The following is a 22,857-nucleotide window of genomic DNA, read 5'->3' as shown; positions in this document are numbered from 1 at the left end:
TATGCTGTATTTATTCATTTGATGAGATAGTCAATATTATGACAAAGGTGGAAGAGTGAAAAAAAGAGGGGGGCGGAATATTTGAGCTAGAGAAGAGATAAGAGATGGGTGCTCACATGGTACAGGTGATCTCAGTCCTCTCAAAGCCCAATAGAAGAGTGACTCCAGTGGGAAAGAGACACAGGTGAATGGCAGGGGAAGGTGGGGAGAGCTCATCCAAGCAGGCAGGCAGGAGTCCTGGGCCTCAGCTAAATTGGTGTGAGTCGAAAAAGAGTGAGGAAAAAGATTGGGCGGGTGGGTTTCCCCTGGGAGAGTCGAGTACGATTATACCAATAATAGAAGCAAGGCAGAGGTTGGGAGGCAGGCTGGAGGCTTGCTAGCCACCTGGGAAAGGGACCTCTGAAGGGGAGAGGTACTAATGAATGTGATTTATGTGAGTTCATGTTCATAAGGCTGTATAAATGCAAGTTGTTATTGCTTGAGGAGTCTTATATTCACCAGAAAGAAAGTGTTACATAAGAGAGACGTAGGAATAAGATATTCTGTGCAAATTAACTGGGCTGCTATTCTGTGGCTAAGAACATCCTACCTCTGGCTAAGTATCCCATTATCTAGTCTGAGATGATCAGGGAATTATAGTGCTACTTTAAGAGGTGGGGAGAGAGATCAAAGCACACTCTGTCAGAAACTGAGGTGCTACTGGAGATTTTAAGAAATAAAAGGCACCTCCTTCTCTAAGAAGGAGTGTGGTAACCAGCAGAAATACTTGAAGGGAAGCTAGGACTGGATAGGGAGCCCTTAGAAGCATAGAGGGAGACAGGTTTTGATGGAGGGAACATCCACTGGAGATGCTTGTGGCAGAGGCTTAAATGGGAAAGGACCTCGCCTTGTGAGTTTGAGTACATTTAAGTTGACCAAAATGTCAAGTTTTATCCTTATACATCAGTGTTTCATGATTTAAGGTAGGTGGGTCTATTGTGAGGAATCTAAGAGTTTTAAAGAAACACTGTCAGACATTAAAATCTCTTTTGAGATTACTTAATTCTTTTAAAAGAGCCTTTTAAGAAATTAAAAACTCTGAACAAAATTTACACACAAAAGTATTTTTTTTTTAATGTAGCTAGATAGAGCCCAAGCATGTAAGGAGCTTTAAAGGTTAAGTACAGCATTTGGTCAGGTTGGTACAGAAAAGACAAAGCAGGCAGGGAAGGTCTGATCTGATCCACTCCACTGGTGAGGAGCCAATAAGAGAAATGGTAGAATGGATGGCAGGCTTTGGTGCCTTTGGTGAACAGCAATAAGGAGGATTTAGGTTATCAGTATGGGAAGAATGCCATAATAGAGAAGGCCTGGAGAAGACTATGGCATTAGGAACCAAAGATATTTGTGATTGTCCCCGGGGATCTGGAAAAAAATCAAAGAACTCTGCCACAGTTACATTCATGAAAAATAATCTGCCCAAAAAGGCAATGATGATATTTCAATTCAACTCTTGCTACTTATTTGCAGTCAGTATCTCTCAGTGTCAGTGATTAGAAGTCAATAAAGATAGCTTTAAATTAATGATCAAACATACTAATATTCACCAGTAGATTGTTAGCTACTTATGGGCATAATGCTTTCTCATAAATACATAATTGATTTATTATACCTGACATTGCCTAGTAGTTTAATTCAGAGAAATCAGGCCAAGATCATAGGGAAGCCCTGGGACAAATCTATGAAACACTAATGCCATATATTAGATCCTTAAATCTCATTTGGCGCTTAGAGCCACGTCATAACCAAGGTAAACTAAGTGATTCCAAGAAGAATGACTTAAGTCAATTAAATCAATCCATTGTGTTGAAAACTGTTAAGATTCTGACTCATTTCCAAGTAACTTCACTAAAACTGGGATGGCGTTCCTTACGAAGAGCCCATTGTTGAGTTGAATGACTCATATGTTATTTGAGGTTATTTTGAAAATAAAAATAAAAATAAAAGCTATTGCAGAGAATTAGGAAGACCAAAGTTATAAAATGTAAATCAAACCCTGAAGAAGAGATTATAATATAAAGACACTAGGAACAAATTCAGGTTTCATGGGACCTTAAGCTTATACAAAATGGGGGCCTTTTTAAGAAAAAAATTTTTAATTGTTAATAAAAAATATATACAAAAGCAAATATTTTCAAACAATGCTGCTAGGTACCCAGGCAAATAAGGGGTCTTAGCAGTTAAGCATCATTGGCTTCAGAGTACATCCACCTCCTGGGAGAAATTAAGAATTATGATGTTCTTCATCTTCTCAGTCATTTAACCTGTCAGTTATTTAATTTTTTTTTTACAATTTTTAGTATTTGCTTTTATTTTTTTACTTTGATGCCTTTTCAAATTGGCACATCTTTAAAGTATTTTTCTTCCTTGATTAAAAATGGGTGTGTGTTTGTATGTGTGTGTGTGTATATATATATATGTATGTATATATATGTATGTATATATATATATACACACACATATAATACATATATATACACACACATATATATACACATATATATATACACACATATATATACTTTTTTTAAATCATATTAACTTTACCAAGTGAAACTAAGCCATACTGTTTTTGAGCCAATTTAAAAAATTGCCATTTTTAAAGTGTAGCATTACAGAGTGGTAAACACAACATAAAATGACCCAGTATCTCTGGACTACTGAAAGGAAACCACCTTAAGGATTTTGTTGAAAGTTTTAGTGTTCAAAAAGCAAGAGGAAAGGCAGTTGACTGGTGATAAATTAAAATAAAATAAAATAAAATAAAATAGGAAAAAGAGAGTAGTTTTGTCTTAAAGTAAAAATGTCTGACTGTGCCAGAATGTGGAAGGAGATAGTAAAAACTAAACTCGAGGATGTGTAGTAAGTTGTTCAAGGTTGGGGGAAGTGGACCTTATTTGCCTAGGTTTACAATACCTGCAAATAATGGGTTTGAAAAGCAATGAGGTACGTTGAAAATTTGACGGTATCAGATTCATAACAGGGAAAAAAGACTGATGAGTCTTTTACTGTAAAGTGTTTCTGTTCACATGAGGTCGTAGTCTTTAAGGGGTGAGGAGGAAAAGCCCTGTGTCCTGGCAGATTATAGTGGTGATGAGTTCAAGTAAATGTTGACGATTATGTGAACTATATATTTCGCCAGTGGAATGAAAATTGAAAAAGACTGTAAATAGATCCATCCAAATGATTTCTCTGTATAAATGAATTATACAGTTTAAAGAAAAAGCTCACACACACAAAAAAAGGACCTGAGATCCTTTCATTGAAATAAATTAAAGGTGATCTTCCTCATAATTAGAGATAGCAATAAAGAGAAGTTAGTTGGTGTTAAAATTAATGTATCAAAATGATTCCTAGAAGCAGCCAAGAACCAGGAATACTGTGATCAGGCAGGAATTAGGAATAATCATGGGTGATTCTGTGGTTTAAAACAAAATTGAATGACCACCATTTATTAGAAAATAATGTGGCACAACTCGTAAAGTTAAACATTCACATACGTACTCTAAACCTGACAATTCTGCTACTAAGTATGTGCGTGTGTGTATGAGAACAACTTTGCACATGTCCACCAGGAGACCTACATAAAAATGTTCAGAGTGGTGTTGTTCATAGTAGCAAATAGAAGGAGAAGGAAATGAGAAGAAAAGAAAACAGTCTCAGCCTCTACTACCAGAGTAGAAATAACTGTGGTTTATTTACTTGATGGAATATTAGACAGCATTAAAAATACACATATGGATCAATCATAGAAACCACAATGTCGAAGAGAAAATAAAGAAAAATCACAGATTATTTACAACATAATGCCATTTAATAAAGTTCAAAAACAAGAAATACAAAATAATATATCATTTAGAGATACATGTGTGGTAAAACCAATTTTTAAGGGAAAAATTAATACAAAATTCAAATTAGCAGTGCCCTCTCAGAAAAGTAGATGGCAGGAAATATAGAGACAGACACAACAAAATTGGCAATGTTCTACACTGAAGATAGTGGATTTATGACTATGTGTTTTATAATTGAGCTCAATATCTTAGTTTAGTATATGTATTGTTTGTATTTATCAAATACTATTTATACTTTTTTGTCTTTAGATGTATTTTTTATTTTATCAGTTTTATTGATGTATAACTGATGTAAAAAAATCTGCATATATTAATAATTTGATAAGTTTGGACACATGAAACCATTGCCACCATCAAGGCAATAGGCATACCAATCACCTCCAAAAAAAGTACTTCTGTGTCTTTGAGTGTTCTGTTTTGTTTTGTTTTGTTTGTAATAAAAACACCTTACATGAATTCTACTCTCCTAATTTTTAAGTTCATAATACAGTATTGGTAACTATAGATACTATGTTGTACATCATATCTCTAGAACTAATTCATCTTACATGATTGAAACTTTATATCAATTGAAAAACAATTTCCCTTTCCCCACCCCTCTAGCCCCTAGTAACTACCATTCTGTTCTCAGCTTCTATGAGTTTAAATATTTTAAGTTCCTCATTTAAGTGAAATCATGCAGTTTTGTCCTTCTGTGACTAACTTATTTCACTCAGCATAATGTTCTTCCAGTTCATCCATGTTGTTGCAAATGGCAGAATTTCCTTCTTTCTTAAGGCTGAATAGTATTCTGTTGTAGGTATATACCACAATTTTTTGTTCATTCATCTGTCAGTGGACATTTGGATTGTTTTCATAACTTGGCTATTGTGAATAATTCTGCAATAAACATGAGGATGTAGATATATATATAATATATATATGTATATATTATAGAGGGCTATTTCATATATATATGTATATATATACGTATATATATATATTTCATATATATGAAATGTATACATGTATATACATATATATATATACGTATATATACATATATATATAAATATATACATATATACATATATATATATGTATATATATACGTATATACATATATGTATATACATATATACATTTCATATATATGAAATATATATACATATATACGTATATATACATATATATTATGAATTATTTGAATTTATATATATGTATATATACGTATATATATACATATATATATTTATATATATATATGTATATATATACGTATATATATTTATATATGTATATATATACGTATATATACATATATGTATATATATGTATATATGTATGTGCATATATATACGTATATACGTATATACATATATGGCAATATGGCAATATATATATGTATATACGTATATACGTATATACATACATATATGTATGTATACATATATATACATATGTATATACATATGTATATAAGTATATATACATATGTATATACGTATATATACGTATATGTACATATACGTATATATATGTATGTATATATATATGTATATAAATATATGTATATATTTATATATATACATATATACGTATATATGTATATATATATACATATACATATTATGAATTATTTGAATTTATATATATGTATATATATACATATATATACATATATATATTTATATATATGTATATATATGTATATATATGTATATATGTATACATTTCATATATATGAAATATATGTATATATTCATATATATGTATATATATATTTCATATATATGAAATGTATATATATATACACATATATATATGAAATAGCCCTCTATAATATATACATATGTATATTATATATATATCTATATATGTATTATATATGTATATCTATATATGTATATATATAGATATACATATATATATGAAACAGCCCTCTATAATATATACATATATATATTATATATATATCTACATCCTTTATATATATATACATTTGTGTATATATATAAACATATACATATATATACATATATATGCATATATATGCATATATATGTATATATATATATATTTCATATATATGAAATGTATATATATATATATACACATATATATATGAAATAGCCCTCTCAGTTGGTGTGAAGTAAGGTCTCATTGTAGTTTTGATTTGCATTTCCCTGATGATATTATGATTTTGAGCATCTTTTAATATACCTGTTGGTCATTTGTATATAACTATTTGAATTAATAAAAAATTTAAATATAGAGTAAGTTAATTATGTCTCGTCGTATTTTTGGTCCCCTACCCTACTTAGTCTATCAAATCCTGTTTGGGGCAAAAATTAAATTAAATTAAAAACTGTAAGTTCTATTCAAATTATAATGCTATGATTTTTAATTTATTTGACCAATCAGGAAAATTTGATATTATTCATACATTATATGTAGTATATATCAGCACCTTTCAATTATTTAAAATTGTCTTTAATACTAACCTATAGCAAAAATTCTCCATAGTGCCACTAAAATAACTCTTATAACACACAAAACAGATGTCCACAGGCCTCAGCTTGAACCTGTGCCAAGGCTTTCCATTGCCATTCCCATCCTGTTTCACACAGTCATCTGGAAAGGGTCCCTCCTAACTCTCCAATCACTTCTCTGTAATTCAGCTTGACCCAGACAGAGATCCCTGAGGCACTGACAACCTCCTTGGTGTCATCTAATGAGATATGTATTTCTTCTTTATTTTTCAATGAACAAATTTGTGTGTGTGTGTGTGTGTGTGTACTCCAGTCACTATGGCCTTCTGTTGTCTCTTCCAAGACTAGCTTCATGCTCACTAATCCTCCCAAGGCACTTCAAGTGGCTCACTCCTTTTTGTCCTTCTGATATCAACCTAAACAGACCTTCTTAGACTAACTGAACTAAATTTTGCTGCCCTTGTTTATCCTCCATCAGAGCACCCCACTTATTGCCTTCACTGCATTCTGTAATCATTTTACTTACTTTGTGTATGTGATTATTTGTTTCAGCTACAGAAATATAAGTTCCATGAGGGCAGAGACCTTGTCCACCTTCTTTATCAATGTATCTGTAGCACATAGCACACTGCATGAAACATGGTAATTTCTTAATAAATGTTGAATGAATAAATCCTGATTGTTTCTTGGAGCCATTCTGCATTATTTGGAAAACTCCCATAACATCTGCCTTTTATTTCAAACCTTGGTGCTAGTTCTGCCTTCCGCCTAATGAATATCCGAGTAGGTATTCTATTATTACAATATAAACATTATTATGGTGTTGTTATCTTTCAAGACTCACTGACTTTCCCTAAGGTAGACCTGACTGTCATTCTGTGTTCTCACTATAGACACCATACATATCAATCAGATGACCTACCTTTTAACAGTTTATTTATATTTCAATTTTTATTTAAATGTTATACCAGTTATTTAGATTTTTCCCTTCACCCTTTTAAACATTTCTCTGTGATGATGGGGCTGAGACTTGGCCAATTACATTTTCCAGATTCCTTTGTCATTGTCTTCCTATTAGATTTGTTAAAAAGAAAACCACAGGCCACAAAATGGTACCACTTGGACTAAAGTCCAAGATACCAAACCTAGATTTAATACCTGACCTAATTGCTGTTTTAACCTTTCCTAGAAATATAATCTTAATCAACTATTCTGGAATTTTCTGGTCAACACCAATGCGGTAATCTGTCACATGGGTCAACCTCCTTTGAAAAAAGATGCAACCTGCATGATAAAAAAAAAAAAATTTGCATTTCCCTTCCCCCAAAAGAAGCTGTCTGAGTCTAAAAATAATCCTTTCTTTTGTTTTGTTAATAGCTCCCTTGCCAGACCCTTCTTCCTACAAACACCTTCCATTTTGTACAGCCTTTGGGAGTGCCCTTCTAGTTGCTAGATGGGATGCTGCTTGGTTTATAAAGCTCTTCATAAAACCAATTAGATCTTCAAATTTACTAAGTTGACTTTTGTTTTTTAGCAGATTCTGCCAATAAGGGGAGTAGCAAGAGACAGGAAACCAGGAGGAAGGAGGCACCACTTGTTCTTTCTATCTGCCTACCGTTCTTTTCCAGAGCAGCAGCAGGTTCCAGCTTCTGTTGGAGATTACAGAACAGCTTTTTCTCATAGCCTGCATAGGTACGAACAGAAGTTCTATAGAGTCCTTCCTTGAGCTTCTGGAGCCTAGTAACCCTAACCACGTCCCTTTTGTTCCCCAGTCTTAGAGATGGTATCTGTTTTCTGCAGTTACTTTTTCTCCAGGATATCTCAGTCTCCCCTCTATGCTTTTTCATCCCTCTGACACCTGTGCAACCAATTCCCTGTATTAAATTCCTTATTGAAATACCCAGTATAATATCTAATTTCCTGACTGGATCTTGACTGATTTGTATATCTCTTTCCCCTTCAAATGGTCAGAGTGCTTACATTTCTGATTCACTTTTGTGTCTTCAGGACCTGGGGACAGGCCCTAGCCCAAAATAAACTCTCTATAAGTGTTGAATAAGTGAAGTGGTTAATGATTGATTCAAGTAGTAGCGTATGAGGAACGCAACCAAAGCAATGACAATGAAGATGGGAGGGAAATTGTGACTATAAAGTTAATTAGAAGTCAATTTTCATTTCAAGTCCAAAGAACAAAGTGGCAGTTGGGTGTACTCTGGTTTTAGTCCAAAGAAATGCTCCTTCTCTTTTTCAACTTACAGATAACACAGCAGTGAAAATCTCTGTGTAACAAAATACTTATTTCCAAAACTTGAACAATGACCAACTAAATCATATAATGCAGCAAATAGTAAAATGGAAATTTCAGTAAAAATGAAAAGAATTCAACTAGTGTCCCAGAATTTGTTAGTGTAAATTTTGAACTACAAAAATGAGAAGAATAAAAAACAACCTCTAGGGAAAGAAAACTGGTAAATTTTACCAATAGAAAACTGGTAACTTTTGCTATGACTATTACCCTGAAGGAGGGAGAGACGTGCAAAAAACATAAACTATTAAAGAGTTCAAAATCATTTTCATAATTCATTAAAGTACTAATCATTAGTTGATCATCAGAACTTACCTGAGAAGGCTTGATATCATCCCTCATCTTTTAACTACTCTAACAAAAGGGCTCCCTCATGAATTTCCATCAGCAGGACTCATGGTTTATTGCTCTCACTGTGTCTTGGGCCACGGATTGATTCTGTTTACTTGTGGATTAGCTGGTAGTGACTCTACACATTCCACACCCCTATACCCATCACCCCATTCCTGTCCCTGTCCATTCTCTGAACTAACATGGCAGGTAAAAAGTAAAAACATCTCCTCTAGAAAGTGTCACGATGCCTAAGAAAATCACAGAAAATGAAAGACAGCATAATAAAAACATACATTTACAAGTTTGTAAAATATCTAATATATTTCCTGTCAATAAATGGTAGTTGATGTAGTTGTTCCTGCTGTTATGGCTGCTGCTGTCACAGCCTAGGTCATCGGCAAGTAACACTATTGCAGTGGTGTTATGAAAGAAACCATTTCATGGCCCCTGCCCTCAATGAGCTCAAAGGATGATAACAGCCACCTCAAACAGGGAGATGCAATTTCAGCAAATAGCAAGGCAATGCAAATATAACTCTTGGCCACTTCAAACACAGTGCCTTGTACAGACTGCTAGCCAAATGCATAGCAAATTCAAACTGCAAATGTCAACCAGAGGAAGGAAAGTATTGAAGAAACCACCTCTCGTATTTAAACAAAACTCAAATCCTGGAAAGATTTGCCTCGGAAGGTGGTGGTCACCTCCTACCATGGTTGACTTTCTCCTCAGCTTCACTAGTCCCATCAACCTATTCTACATCAATACTGAGTAGAGATTAGTGGTGATGGGTAGGGCAGATTTGCGTGTGTGTGTGTGTGTGTGTGTGTGTGCGTGTGTGTGTGTTTTATAGCCACACAGTCAGGTATATCAGCTTTGGCTCCCTATTTTCTTGTTCTGAATCTCTCTCCATATGAAGGGTACCATCTTTAGACTTACCACATAGAAACTGTAGAAATGTTGAGACCTTCTGCTAAAGCCAGGAGTAATTCTTAAGAACTCACAAGCCCAGAAATTTTTCATTCTAAGAGGTACATCTCCTTCTCTCATGATTGAAGATTGGCAATAACTAAATAGGTGAGACTACCCCTTCAGGCCTGACAACCTAATAAGGTATTAATCATTTGACTGAGTTGTATAAGAATTACACGAGAGAAACACTTGGATCTTCCTACCACAGAAATCTAACAAAAATAAAACAATGGCAGATGTGGCCAAAATCTTTAGTCATCCTCTCAGCTGTCAAAGATGTCATCTTTATATGTTTGCCAACCAATAATATAAATTGAGATGCACGCGGCACTGTGGTAGACATTTTGGTGGAAAAGGTGAAATATGCTATTATTTTTTGGCAAGGTGCTTCATTATTTTCTGCAAATGGCCATGAGATCATTAATAATTATTAAGGTTTTGCTTTGCACTAGGTACATTGTTCTAATGTCAATGTCTTAAAAATTATTTTTAAAAAATTATTTCATATTTTTTTTCCACTTCCATAGTTGCTTTGGGTGAAAGAGTAAACCTGGTCTTTCTAAATTAGTTTCTTTAAGATACAGAATATATAGGCAAATTCCATCCAAAATGACCAACAGAATTATGTTTAATTGATGGCTAGTTAAGAAATGGCCTAGAAAAAGGAGAGAAATATAAATTAGGAATTATGTTGATTCTTCAACTTAGAAAGGTCACTGCTCATCTCCTGTTTGGCTGATGAACTATATGGTCTTTAATGGATGCTTGCCATTTTTGTTGAAAATCAAATCGAACCCAAAGACAAAGAGGAGGAGGATGAGGAGGAGGAAGAAGAAGAAGAAGAAGAAATTTGAAGCATAGGATTTTTTTTTAATGCAGAATGCTAAGGCCAAAACCAAGTTCCTGTCATGTACTTTCTATTATAAATTTTTCAACGAAACCATAAAATATTACATTTTTAGTACTCTGGGTAAATTTACTTCTTTCAAATCTAAAACCTAATTGGATCATCCAATTTCTAAATTTTAAAAGATATGACATAATATTTCTATATCATTTAGGGTGATGGAATTTAGTAAAAACTTTGATACAAAATTGACAGCAACTTTCAAATACTGATCAGTTAGGAGATTTAAGTAAACCAGCTAAATATACTGGTACCAGTTTAACATAATGGTTTCAAATATGATTGGATGTTAATACTATTTTTCCAATTAAATAAAGATTTTTCTTTAACTGGAGAGTTATGATATTTCCCAATTTTAAAAAATTCATTTCCAGTAAAACAAAAAGTGATCTATACCCAGATTAAAAGTAGAAATGAAAGGTGGTACTCATCATTGACATGAGAAGATAGCATAACATAATCACATTTCTTAATGAATAATAAAACAATACTTTATTCACTTAGGTAAAGGGGAAAATCTCAGCTATTATATGTATTTTAAAGATGGCTGTTTTCCCAAGAAATGTGAGCTTTTTTAACAGGGCTTTAATATGTGGTATAAAACATTCTGAATTAGAAATGCAAAACTAAACTTATTAAATAAACTTGGCAGTAAATAATAATGCTTCTAAGCAGAGATTCATCCTATATCTCTGTTGTACAAAAACATTAACTTCATCTCAGTCCATCAATCAGCTTTGAAATTCAAATTCTGAGAGATAACAAAGAGATCACATCATCTGATCAATGCTATGAAATTTTCAATAAAAGTAGGAGTTTTCAATCTATAAAGATTCCTAAAGAACATCTCTTTAATTTATATACACATATCTATTAAACTCAAGAATAGGATAATGGAGAATACAATTTAATAGTATTAATAACTATTATATTTCAAAATTCTTCTTAGAAAATTTCAGGCTTTTTCCTTAAAATACTTTCTACACAGCAAACATGGTAGGGGACATGAAGGATGTTCATTGATATAAAATTAAGCTAAAAGAAACTTTGGCCTCAATTATCTAGATATTTTGAGCAAATGCCAGATGGTTTCCTCATTTTTCACTTCCTTTTCAAGGAACAAATAGCCTATGTCTTCTTTACAGGAAAAACTTTGCTCCCATTATATCACTGACAAATTTCAAAAGTATAAAATGACTTAGAGATGAATCATCATCTCTAAGAGACCAGAGACTTGAATAGTTTCCCCTTTAAAGATAGGACTTCTTAGGGGTTTCGTAAAAATGCTGGCACTTTAATCCCAGGACAGCAGTGTGTGATCCTTCCCAAGTGGAATTTTAGTGTCTGTGCAACTTTAACCCTATGACACTTCTCTGGGCTCCTGTTCACTCTATCTTCTCCCTTGTCATCTAACATAAGACTTTGCTTCTTCCTTCCTCCTTCTTTGATATATCCAAGCTCCCCTGGGCAGGCTGGTACTGGTTACTCTGACTGCATTTCTTCAGCCATTCCCATAGCAGAGATCTTCACTGATGGCAGGAAAAAAGCCAGGAAAGAGGGTCGCGGTGGGGAGCACATTTGAGACACAGGTTCCAGCTAGGTTTACTTGTCACTAACCTCACAAGCTGAAATTTGAAAAACTTAGTCAGTGAACATTTATTATAAACCGTTGAGTTTGACTATATTGCAATTGTGGTATTTGCTTATTTGGCTGAACTAAACACCAAATGGCTCTTAAGGCCAAATGATCCTGGCAGACAGTTACCTTCAGGAATAAAAAAACTAAAATTTTTTAAAATAAAAATTACAATTCCAGGCTGATATCCTCCAACCTTTAAAATATCAATAACAAATAATTTCATACATGAATCCAATTCATTCTATATCTGAGGGGTGGGTATGTTCTGTATTCCTGGGAGCCATCAGGATGCCACACTGGTAAACGAACACTGCAGCAACCTCACATTTTTATATAGCTATGGATATCTGGTGACACCCTCTCTGAAAAAAATTTAAAGCTACAATCATCATCTCTGCCATGCTCCTGGGGTATTCTTAACCAAACACTGTTTCAACCGCCTTCCAAGGAAAAGCCTGGCTTTGTCTGCAGTTCTGTCTTTGACTCTCCATATGAAGGTGCAGAGGCCTCACTTCAGATTTGGAACACAAAATAGACTCCTTAACTTTCTTACTGTGTTGATACCACCATCTGGTTCCCAAACCAGATGTCCATAACCCATAGTGGACCATAACTAACGTACACTGAACTTGACAGAACCACTCCGATACGTTTGACACTGAGATCGAAACCCAATAGGTAATGTAAATTTAAGAATGTTCATCTGCCTGCTCCTCTGAAAGTCCAAGTTCTAGACTTATGGCATATTAAACATCAAAGGTCAAATACCTAGGCAACTTCCCTTCATGACATATGACATGGCTCTTTATCAAAGGACATTGCAAGAATGCTCCATATTGATCACACTTCTGTGTGATAACATAGTTGTTAAGAATGTTGGTCCATTCTGTTACACATGTTACATATACAACAGTTACAAGGGTTAGTTCTAGGAACATATTGTATCTGTCCTTTTGTAAGCAGACTTGATTTGCTTCTAGTAAAACTGGAAATGCATTCCTGTCCTCATTCCAAGCTTTGGGCCCTCTCAGCAACACATTCATATACACAGGTGTCCAGCTTCTGCTCCCATTTATGGTACATGTCACTTTTTCTGTATTATCAACGCCCAACTTTTCTATCATTCTCTCTGCATACAAACATGCTGCAATATTCTCCATATGAAATACAACCCATACCTGACCCCACATGCCCTATGGTTAATGACCATTTCTCTGCTCCTCTTTAACAATAAAAATCCTTAAAAGAATAGTCTAAGTTCTGTCTTCGATTCTTATCCTCCCTCTTGAACCCTCCTAGCTGTATTTTATCCTCCCAACACCACTGAGCCAGGTTTTGTCAGTGTCACCACTGATTCGTATTCCTGAATCCAATCAATCCTCTGTCTTTATCTTACTCAGAGTAGAATAGGTGAGTGAGACATACATTGCAGGTATAGATTTTGAGAGGGTGCCCAAAACTCAGTAATCAAGAAACATAATATTTCAATGTAACATTTTAATGAAAATAAATGCAAAAAATCATGATGAACAAAGCATCGAAATTTTAAATAAAATCAGGATCGGGCCAGGCCAGGACCACAGCGAGAGGAGTAAGGGAAGTGGTACAAGTATAGGGTCAGATTCAGTCTTTATCTAAATGTAATATTTTGTTTATCATGTATTTTTAAAATAAATTTTTATTATTTTAAATAGTACATTAAGATATTATCTTGATTACTGAGTTTCTTGGCACCTCTTATAAATTTTTCTTTCAAGGCAAGTGCTGTGCTCTACTCATCCTATCCCAGTCCCGCTGCCATGTCCTTTTGCTTGAATCGCTGCCCTAATTTGACTTCTGAGGAACCATGCCTTCTCTCTCCGTCAGCCTCACTGGTTACTCTTCTCCAGTCTCCTTTGCTGGTTTCTCCTCATGTTCTCCAACCTCTAAATATTCATCACTCAGATCTAAGACTTCATCATCTATACTCATTGGCTGAATGATCTCATCCAGGCCCATGGCTGTAAATAGCATATACGCCCTGACAACTCCCAAGTTTTATCTGCAGCCCAAACCACTCCTCTAAATTCCCTACTTGGCATATCCATTTCAAACTGAATATGACCATGCTCCTGATTTTAACCCTTAAGCCATCTCCCCCTATAGTTTTCTGCATCTTGATTAAGAGTTATTATATCTTTCTAATTGCTAAGGCCAAAAATTTTGGACTTATTCTTAACCTTTCTAATGCTGTCATTTCAAAAATAAGTCATCAGCAATTCTTGTTGGCTCTATCTTCAAAATAGATGCAGAATCCAACCACTTCTCACCACCTCAACCACCGTTCTACTCCAAGCTACCATCATTTCTTGCTCAGACTATTACAATAATCTCCAACTGATTTGCTTTTTTCCTTTGCTTTCATATAGTTTATTTTTAACAAAACTGCCAGAGTGTCCATTTTAAAATGGAAATTTGGTTATATCCTGTGTTTAAAACCTTCCAGTTGTTCCCCATTTCATCCAGAATAAATCTAAAGTCCTTAGAATACCCTACAACACTAGTTCTCAAACCTTAGCTTCGACAGAATCAGAATCATTGGAATCTTGTTAAAACACGCTTGCTGGGCCCCACCCCCAGAACTACTGATTCAGGAAGCCTAGGTGGAGGCCCAAAATTTGCATTTCTAACAAGTTTCCAAGATATGCTAAGGCTCCTGGTCTGGGGACAACACTTTGAGAACCACTGGCCTACAATACCCTGCATAATTCATTATTTCTCTGAACTCATCTCTCTTTACTTCCTGCCTCCTTCTCTCTGGTCCAGCCATTCTTGCCTTCTTAACCTTCAAGCCAGCTCCTATTTCATAAAACTTTATATCTTCTATTTCCACTGTCTGGTACATTCCTCTCCTAGAAATCCTCATGGCCACTCCTTCCTTGGAATCTCTGATCAAAAACCCTGTTAATAAGGTTTTTTTTTTTTTCTGAACATAGCACTTTAAATACCAAACTTGCTCACCCTACCTTGCATTACTTTATTTTTCTCCATAGAACTCATCGCCACCTGTTCTTTATATATTTATTTGATTGTTTATTGTTTGTCTCCTCCCTCTAGAATGTAAGCTCCATATAGACACAGACTTTCTGTACTTATTACAATATTAACTACAGAGCCTAAAATGGTACTTGGCATGTAGGTGCGCAATAAGTATTTGTGAATGAATGAATAAATAAATGAATTATAAGGAGATTAGACATTCACTCCAGACTATTCCTACATGTTTCCAGGTTGCATGGGTTGATAGAACAATCAGATTTATCATGTGAGCTTCAGCAAAGTCACTTGAACACTGTACCCTCATCTTGAAAGATTTTGTTGTAAAATCACCTTAATTGGTTTAATCATGAAAAAACAAAATTGACATTAATTCAGTGACCAGTACAGGAGGCTTCCAATTCCCCATTCTGTTTTACCCACATTCCTGACCTGGTGTGAATAGAGACCTACTTAGGGTGACTAAATATAGAGTTCTTCTACTCTGTTTCCACCTGCTTCCTATAGCTGTTACGTCCATCTGTTCCTATGAAGAATCATCCCCGAGCTTTATTTCCTTGAATTGTTTTTTACCTCTCTCATTCTCCTCTACTACTTTCTTTATGCTCCCCAAGGAGTCACTTATTTTTGCCCAACCTACAGTTATTTTACTCTCTTCCTTACCAGGAGTGGCCCCAATTTAATTCAAGTGTCTATCCTCCCCATATAACTCAGGGTAAATCCTGATTAGAAATGATCCTGTACCTTTCCTAGCAACGGGTTAAAGTATGTGCATATTATCCAGTTCCAGTCTATGGACATAGTCTACTGAAGACTTCAGGAAAAGTTAATTTCCTCTCATAAAGAGACAGATTAAAAATCAATGATCATTCTACCACTATCAAGTATTGTAATATCTGCATCTTATGCCTGGAACTTTAGCAACCATTTTGTAACCCTGAGAGAAACAAGCAGGGGGCAAAACTAGAGACAGCTGAGAACAAAAAGATGGAAAGAATCTGAGTTTTTAATCAATGAGCCAGTGAGCTGACAACACTAGAGCTACCTAGTTTCAGGATTTCTTGATATGTAGGATAAGAGAATTTTCTTACTGTTAAGACAGATTTGGGGTTGGGAGTCATTACTTGCGTCCTTCCTGATACAGAAGGCTGTGCTCAACAGTAACAACGTAAGAGCCCAGTTACACAGACAATTTGTATATAAGGCTAGTTCCATATCACATGTATAATTTTGCATCCTTGAATAGCCCTTTCCAACCTCCATAAACTGTTTCCTCAGAATCAAAAGCCCATCATGGGGTATCTTATGCTGAGCTACCCATATTAAATTTCATGCAGGCCCCAGTCTCTTTGATATACCAAAAAAAGACAGACATCTGCTTCCTGGGTGTGGCCCAGAAAAAGGTGGTTTACATATATAAGCCCATGGATGGAAATAACTAAAGTTTTTATTACACGTAATGACCAAAAGCAGTAACCATTGCTAATTATTATTATAAGATGATATCCAGGGGAGAAAATTTCTCTTGAACTTTGTAAAACCTTTTCATACAATCAGCTTAATAGAACCTCAATAGAATCTCATAGATAAAAATAAAACAGCTATATGACATTTAAAAGAACCCCTATATGCAGAATTTGAAGAATTGAAATATTTTTCGGTTTCAGACATTCTGAAATCTCTGAATCAAAAGCATTCTAATATAACTATTAAACATCTCAATGACATTCAAACATTCTCTCAAAGTGTTTGCATCACTGGGGTTTTTCTTTTTAAAATTAGCTTTTAGAAGTTGACTCTCTACCTAGACTTCCTTGTTCTCACGGGGTTGCTGCGGCAATCTAGTTTAAATAATAAAATTCTTCTTTATTTTATATTTTTTGTCAGCTCCAGCTCCAGCTCCAGCCTTGTTTGGGCAAAGGCTAGGAGTTTCTTCTAAATTTTCGCTAATAATCCTTACTCAGGAAACCTCCAGATGGACATCATAGAGATGCTGTTTCAATTTTTTCTTTTCACTTTGGACATGCCATGTACAACTTCACTGATGTATAAAATATCAGTACAAAATGTAGAAAATTTCTTTTGCTTTTTGTCTGCATACACCCTTTTTATGATGAGCTGAGATGTTTTTCCGTAAGCAAAAGTTTTCCTTAAAAAAAAATTATAAAAAAGAAAAAATTAAACTAGAATAATTTAAACAGAAACTTTGCAACAGAATTTTCAGTTTCCTGCATAAAAAATAAGAGGATGCTGTGAATTCTCTGGGAAAGCAAAAATGTTGAACTAGAACACTTTTGAGAAGACCTAGGCAATGTCCAAATTACATGATGTTGTATAATTTAAGATTTAATCATTATTGGTCAAATTATCAAAAATGCCTCCACCCTGATTCCAAAATTGTATTATTATCATATTTTCATGGCATTGATAAGTAAATCGCTAGGTGGATTTTCCAAATGTGTTAGGTAGATGTTCTGAGAAACACAGGAATAATGATGTAAAAATGTTGCCTTTGCAGGATTTCCTTATATTATGGATATCTAGTTCAGTAAATATTTTGAGAACATGGACTCATGAAAGTATTTTTTCTTTTTTTAATTTCTGTTTCAGTTTTTTACTTGCTAATCTTTAGAAATTCATGTGAGTACTTTATCAATATTAGAACAAACAAAAACACTGAATTCCTTTGTAAAATAATAAAAACAAATAGTCCTGATTATTATCCTTTCCTTCTATGGAGAGATACAGTTTCATTCCGTCAGGAGTTAGTCTCGTGATTTAGATCAGTCAACTTGATGGATCTAAATTTACATCCTGGCTCTATTGTCTCTTCAGTCTATGGTGTTGGGAAAATCTGTTAACATGTAAGAGTCTTAGACTCTTTATCTGTAAAATGAGAGGAATAGCTCCCCATACTCACCCCTTCATAATGCTCTTCACACTGGATTATAATTGCCTGGTTACTTACCTGTTTCTGCCATGAAACTGTAAGTTTCCTGAGGAAAGGGGAAATATCTTTCTCTCTTTAAAGTAAGGGTTCTCAAACTTGGCCACACAGAATAATCACCTGCAGAGTTTTTCAAGCTCCCAGTGCCCAAACTTAACCACTGAAACAATTATCTCTGAGAGCGGACCAAGGCATCTTTCTTAAGATTCCCAGGTGATTCTCCTAATGCGAACAAAGACCTGGAAGCACTGCTTTTGAAGATTGGCACAGTACCTGGCACACAAGAAGTATGTTAAATAGACTGAATAGGTAAATTTAGTCAGTAAATGAATGAAAGATGTTCACAGACCACACTGCAATCACCTATCCATCTTCCCCCACCTAAGCTATGAGCTCATGGAAAGAATCATAGTCATATTTGTTTTCTATCTGCATCTCCTAACTCAGAGTCTTATTCACCTTTATATCCCTTGGCATATATGAATCCAATGTTTGCTTAAAGCAAAGTAACATGAAGTAAGGAGAAAAAAGTTTTCTTGGTCAATTAAAGATTTTTTTGTGTATAAGACAGTAAAAAAAAAAAGATTAGATTTTGCTCATGTGTTTCCAATGAAGCAATAAAATGAGTTCACTTCCACATATACTGGGATAACCCCATAAGTATAGAACCATATACTGAATAGTCAGTATACAACAGACAATTGGGCCTTGACTTAGTACTCAGAGAAAATCTTGAACCAAATGGAAAAATCCATCCCTGTTGGCTTTTATCTGAACTTCTTTGGGCTCTCCTGGAAGAGATGAGCACCTTTTCCAGGCAAGACAGTCTCTCAGCTCACAAACACTGATGTAAACAATGTATTATTTACTGGATGGCCATTTCTTAGATGGCCATTGGTTACTGTTTTGAGTAACCAATAATGCCTGCTTCTAGTTTCAGTGAACTCTTGTTTTTACATTCCCGCCACCCCCCGCCCCGCCCCACAGTGTGAATTAGATGAGATTTGATTGCTCCCCTGGCCTAAAGAAGGCCAGAATGTTCTTGAACTCTGAAAGACAAAGCTAGAGACTCTCATTTTTGAGGGTGAAATGTTCAGCGAATTTATCCTGCCAAATTATTTCTTCAGCATAGAGAATAGCTTAAAAGTGTGTGTATTTATTTGTTTTCTTATTATTTATTTATACATGTTGATAAATTCATACTCATTAAACATTTTGAGAGAACTATCAAGACATTTAAAAGAAAATTTTCACAGGAAGTTTTGTATGTGAGTTAGTACCAATTGGTATGAAAGCAAAATAAAAAAGTATATAAAGTAAAGGCAAAAACATAAAATTGGCCAAGTATTTGAATGATGATAATTTCATGGGTAAGTCTATACAATAAATTGATTTATTTTCCTTAGAGAGCCACAGGTTTCCTCTAATGGAATTTTGACATTCTATTATGCAATAATCTCATTGTACAAATGCTTAGGGTAGTAAGACTAATGGCCTAGCTGAACTTAACTTAGCAAAGTTACTTATAAACAGACCTTATGGAGTCAAGTACAAGAATAGATCCAAAGTTCTTCTGATAAGAATAAACTGAGAACAGAATATATGACCTATGTAGAATCTGCTCTTATATCACAGAAACACACACTCAAATCCAGTCAAGATAGCAGAGTAGGTAAACACTGTGTTTGCCTCCTCTCATGATCACATTAAAATTACAACTAAATTATAGAACCTTCTAAAGACTAGATGAACATAACTCCTATAACTAGGATATAAAAAGGGGCCAAATCAAGACTGATAGATGGAGTGGAGACATGAAATGGGCTGGCCCCACACCCATGTGTGGCAGTTGAGCTCTGGGAGGGATATCTCCACTGCGGAGTTCCCCTGGAGGAGCGAAAGATCCCAGCCCCACATGGGCTCCCCATCCCAAGGTTCCAGTACCAGGAAGAGGAGTTCCCACAAAATCTGGCTATAAATTCAGGGAAGATACAGACGTATAGACAAGATGCAAGGCAGCTGGAAATTCAGACATCCCCTTAACCGGCTTGCGCACATACTCACAGGCAATCACCCTGGTCTACTGTGGAAGGACAGCAGCTTGGGAGGTGCCAGAGACATACAGGAAAAGACTGAGTTGCGGCTTCAGAGTGCGGGCCATAGGGATAGCCATCATTATCCCTGAACTGAGCCCTTCTCCAGTGCTGCCTACAAGTGGGTGCCATCTTACCTGCGTTGAGCCCTCCCCCAATATGGCCAAATCTGAATCTTCATTGGCCAGGTGAAATCCACTCACTCCACCCTTGGTACTCACTGGGACCCAGCCCCGCCCAACTCGCAAATTGTTGGAGGCAAATTTGTGGCTAGGCAACCAGCCACACCTCACCCTCTGGGCAGGAGGCTCTTTCAACAGCAATCAATCAGGCCTCCTGTGGCAGGCAACCAGCCCTAGCCTGAGCTGCAGTATTTATCAAACAAAAATTGGTGGACCCCGGGCCTGAGAAGGACAGCAGCTAGCTTCAGTGTGATCTGAGACTTGAAAGTGGCCACAGGCTCAGCACTGGCATGAGATCTGAATTAGCACTAACCTGGGAAACATGACTCACCCCAACCTGGTGACTTCCTGGGACCCCACCTCACCCACTCACAGACCACCCAAGCCTCTCTCAGCTGTTGAGCTTTACCGGCAACCAACAGGTAGCTTCAGACCTTGGGGCAGATGTCTTGGACCTGGTACTGGTGGCAGCCAGTCTCAGTTTGCAAGCTGGCCTCCTCCAAACACAGAGCATCACCTGATTAGCACCACAAGCAGCACGCCCAAAGGGTAGTCTCCACAGACACATGAGCCTTTTGGGACCAAATCCACTTCATAGAATCAGCACATACCCTGTAGGTAGGACCAATCCTCAGTGCCAATCAGCCTGAGAGTCAACCCCACCTACTAACGTGCTAACAGAAATCAAGTATTAACTGATACAGGAGAGTACATACAACCCACACAAGGGACACTCCTGGATCATTACCTGGTGCAGATAATCAGAGAGACTACTGGGCCACACAGGGCACTTACTACATAAGGTCACCCAATTGAGACTGGGAGACGTAGCAAATCTAATACATAGAAATGAATACAAAAAGGTAGCCAGAATGAGAAAACTAAGAAATATATCTCAGATGGAAGAACAGTAGAAAACTCCAGAAAAAAAGAAGTAAATGAAATGGAGGCGAGCAAACCAGATAGAGTTCAAAACGCTGGTTATAAGGATGCTCAATGAACTTAGGGGAAAAATAAATGATCTCAGTGAGAACTTCAACAAACAGATAGTAAGCATAAAAAGAACATGGAAACCATAAAAAAGAACCAGTCAGAAATGGAGACTACAATAACTGAAATAAAGAATACACTAGAAGGAATCAACAATAGATTAAATAAAGCGAAGGATCAAATCAGTGATTTGGAAGACAAGGTAGCAGAAAACACCCAATCAGAATAGCAAAAAGAAAAAATTAAAAAAAAAAAATGAGGATAGTTTAAGGGACCTCTGGGACAACACAAGCATACCAGCATTCAAATCACAGGGGTACCACAGGAGAAGAGAGAAAGCAAAGGATTGAGAGCCTATTTGAGAAAATGATGATAGAAAACTTCCCTAACCTGGTAAAGGAAATAGACATACAAGTTAAAGAAACACAAAGAATCCCAAACAAGATGAACCCAAAGAGGCCAATATAAGGCGCATCATTATTAAAATGGCAAAGGTTAAAGGCAAAGAGGGGATCCTAAAAGCAGCAAGAGAAAGGCAGCTAGTTACTTACAAAGGAGCTCCCATAAAGCTGTCAGCTGATTTCTCAATAGAAACTTTGCAGGCCAAAAGGAATTGGCCAGAAATATTCAAAGTGATGAAAAGTAGGGACCTACAAGCGAGGTTATCAATTAAAATTGAAAATGAGATAATGAGCTTCTCAGACAGGAAAAAACTAAAAAACTTTATCACGACCAAGCCAATATTACAAGAAATGTTAAAAGGACTTTTTTAAGAAGAGGAGACATAAATATGAATAATAAAATGGCAATAACTATGTACTTATCAATAATCATTCTAAATGTAAATGGATTTCATGCTCCAATCAAAAGATATAGGCTGACTGGATACGGAAACAGGATCTATACATATGCTATCTACAAGAGACCCACCTCAGATCAAAAGACATACACAGACTGAAAGTAAAGAGATAAAGATATTTCATGCAAGTGGAAATTTTAAAAGCTGGGGTAGCAATACTTGTATAAGGAAAATAGACTTTAAAACAAAGGCTATAATAAGAGACAAAGAGGACATTACATGATAAAGTGATCAAT

Source organism: Pteropus medius, unplaced genomic scaffold, assembly GCF_902729225.1.
Source record: "Pteropus medius unplaced genomic scaffold, Ma_sr-lr_union100, whole genome shotgun sequence".
NCBI lineage: Eukaryota > Metazoa > Chordata > Mammalia > Chiroptera > Pteropodidae > Pteropus > Pteropus medius.
Note: the sequence above shows the minus strand (reverse complement) of the source record.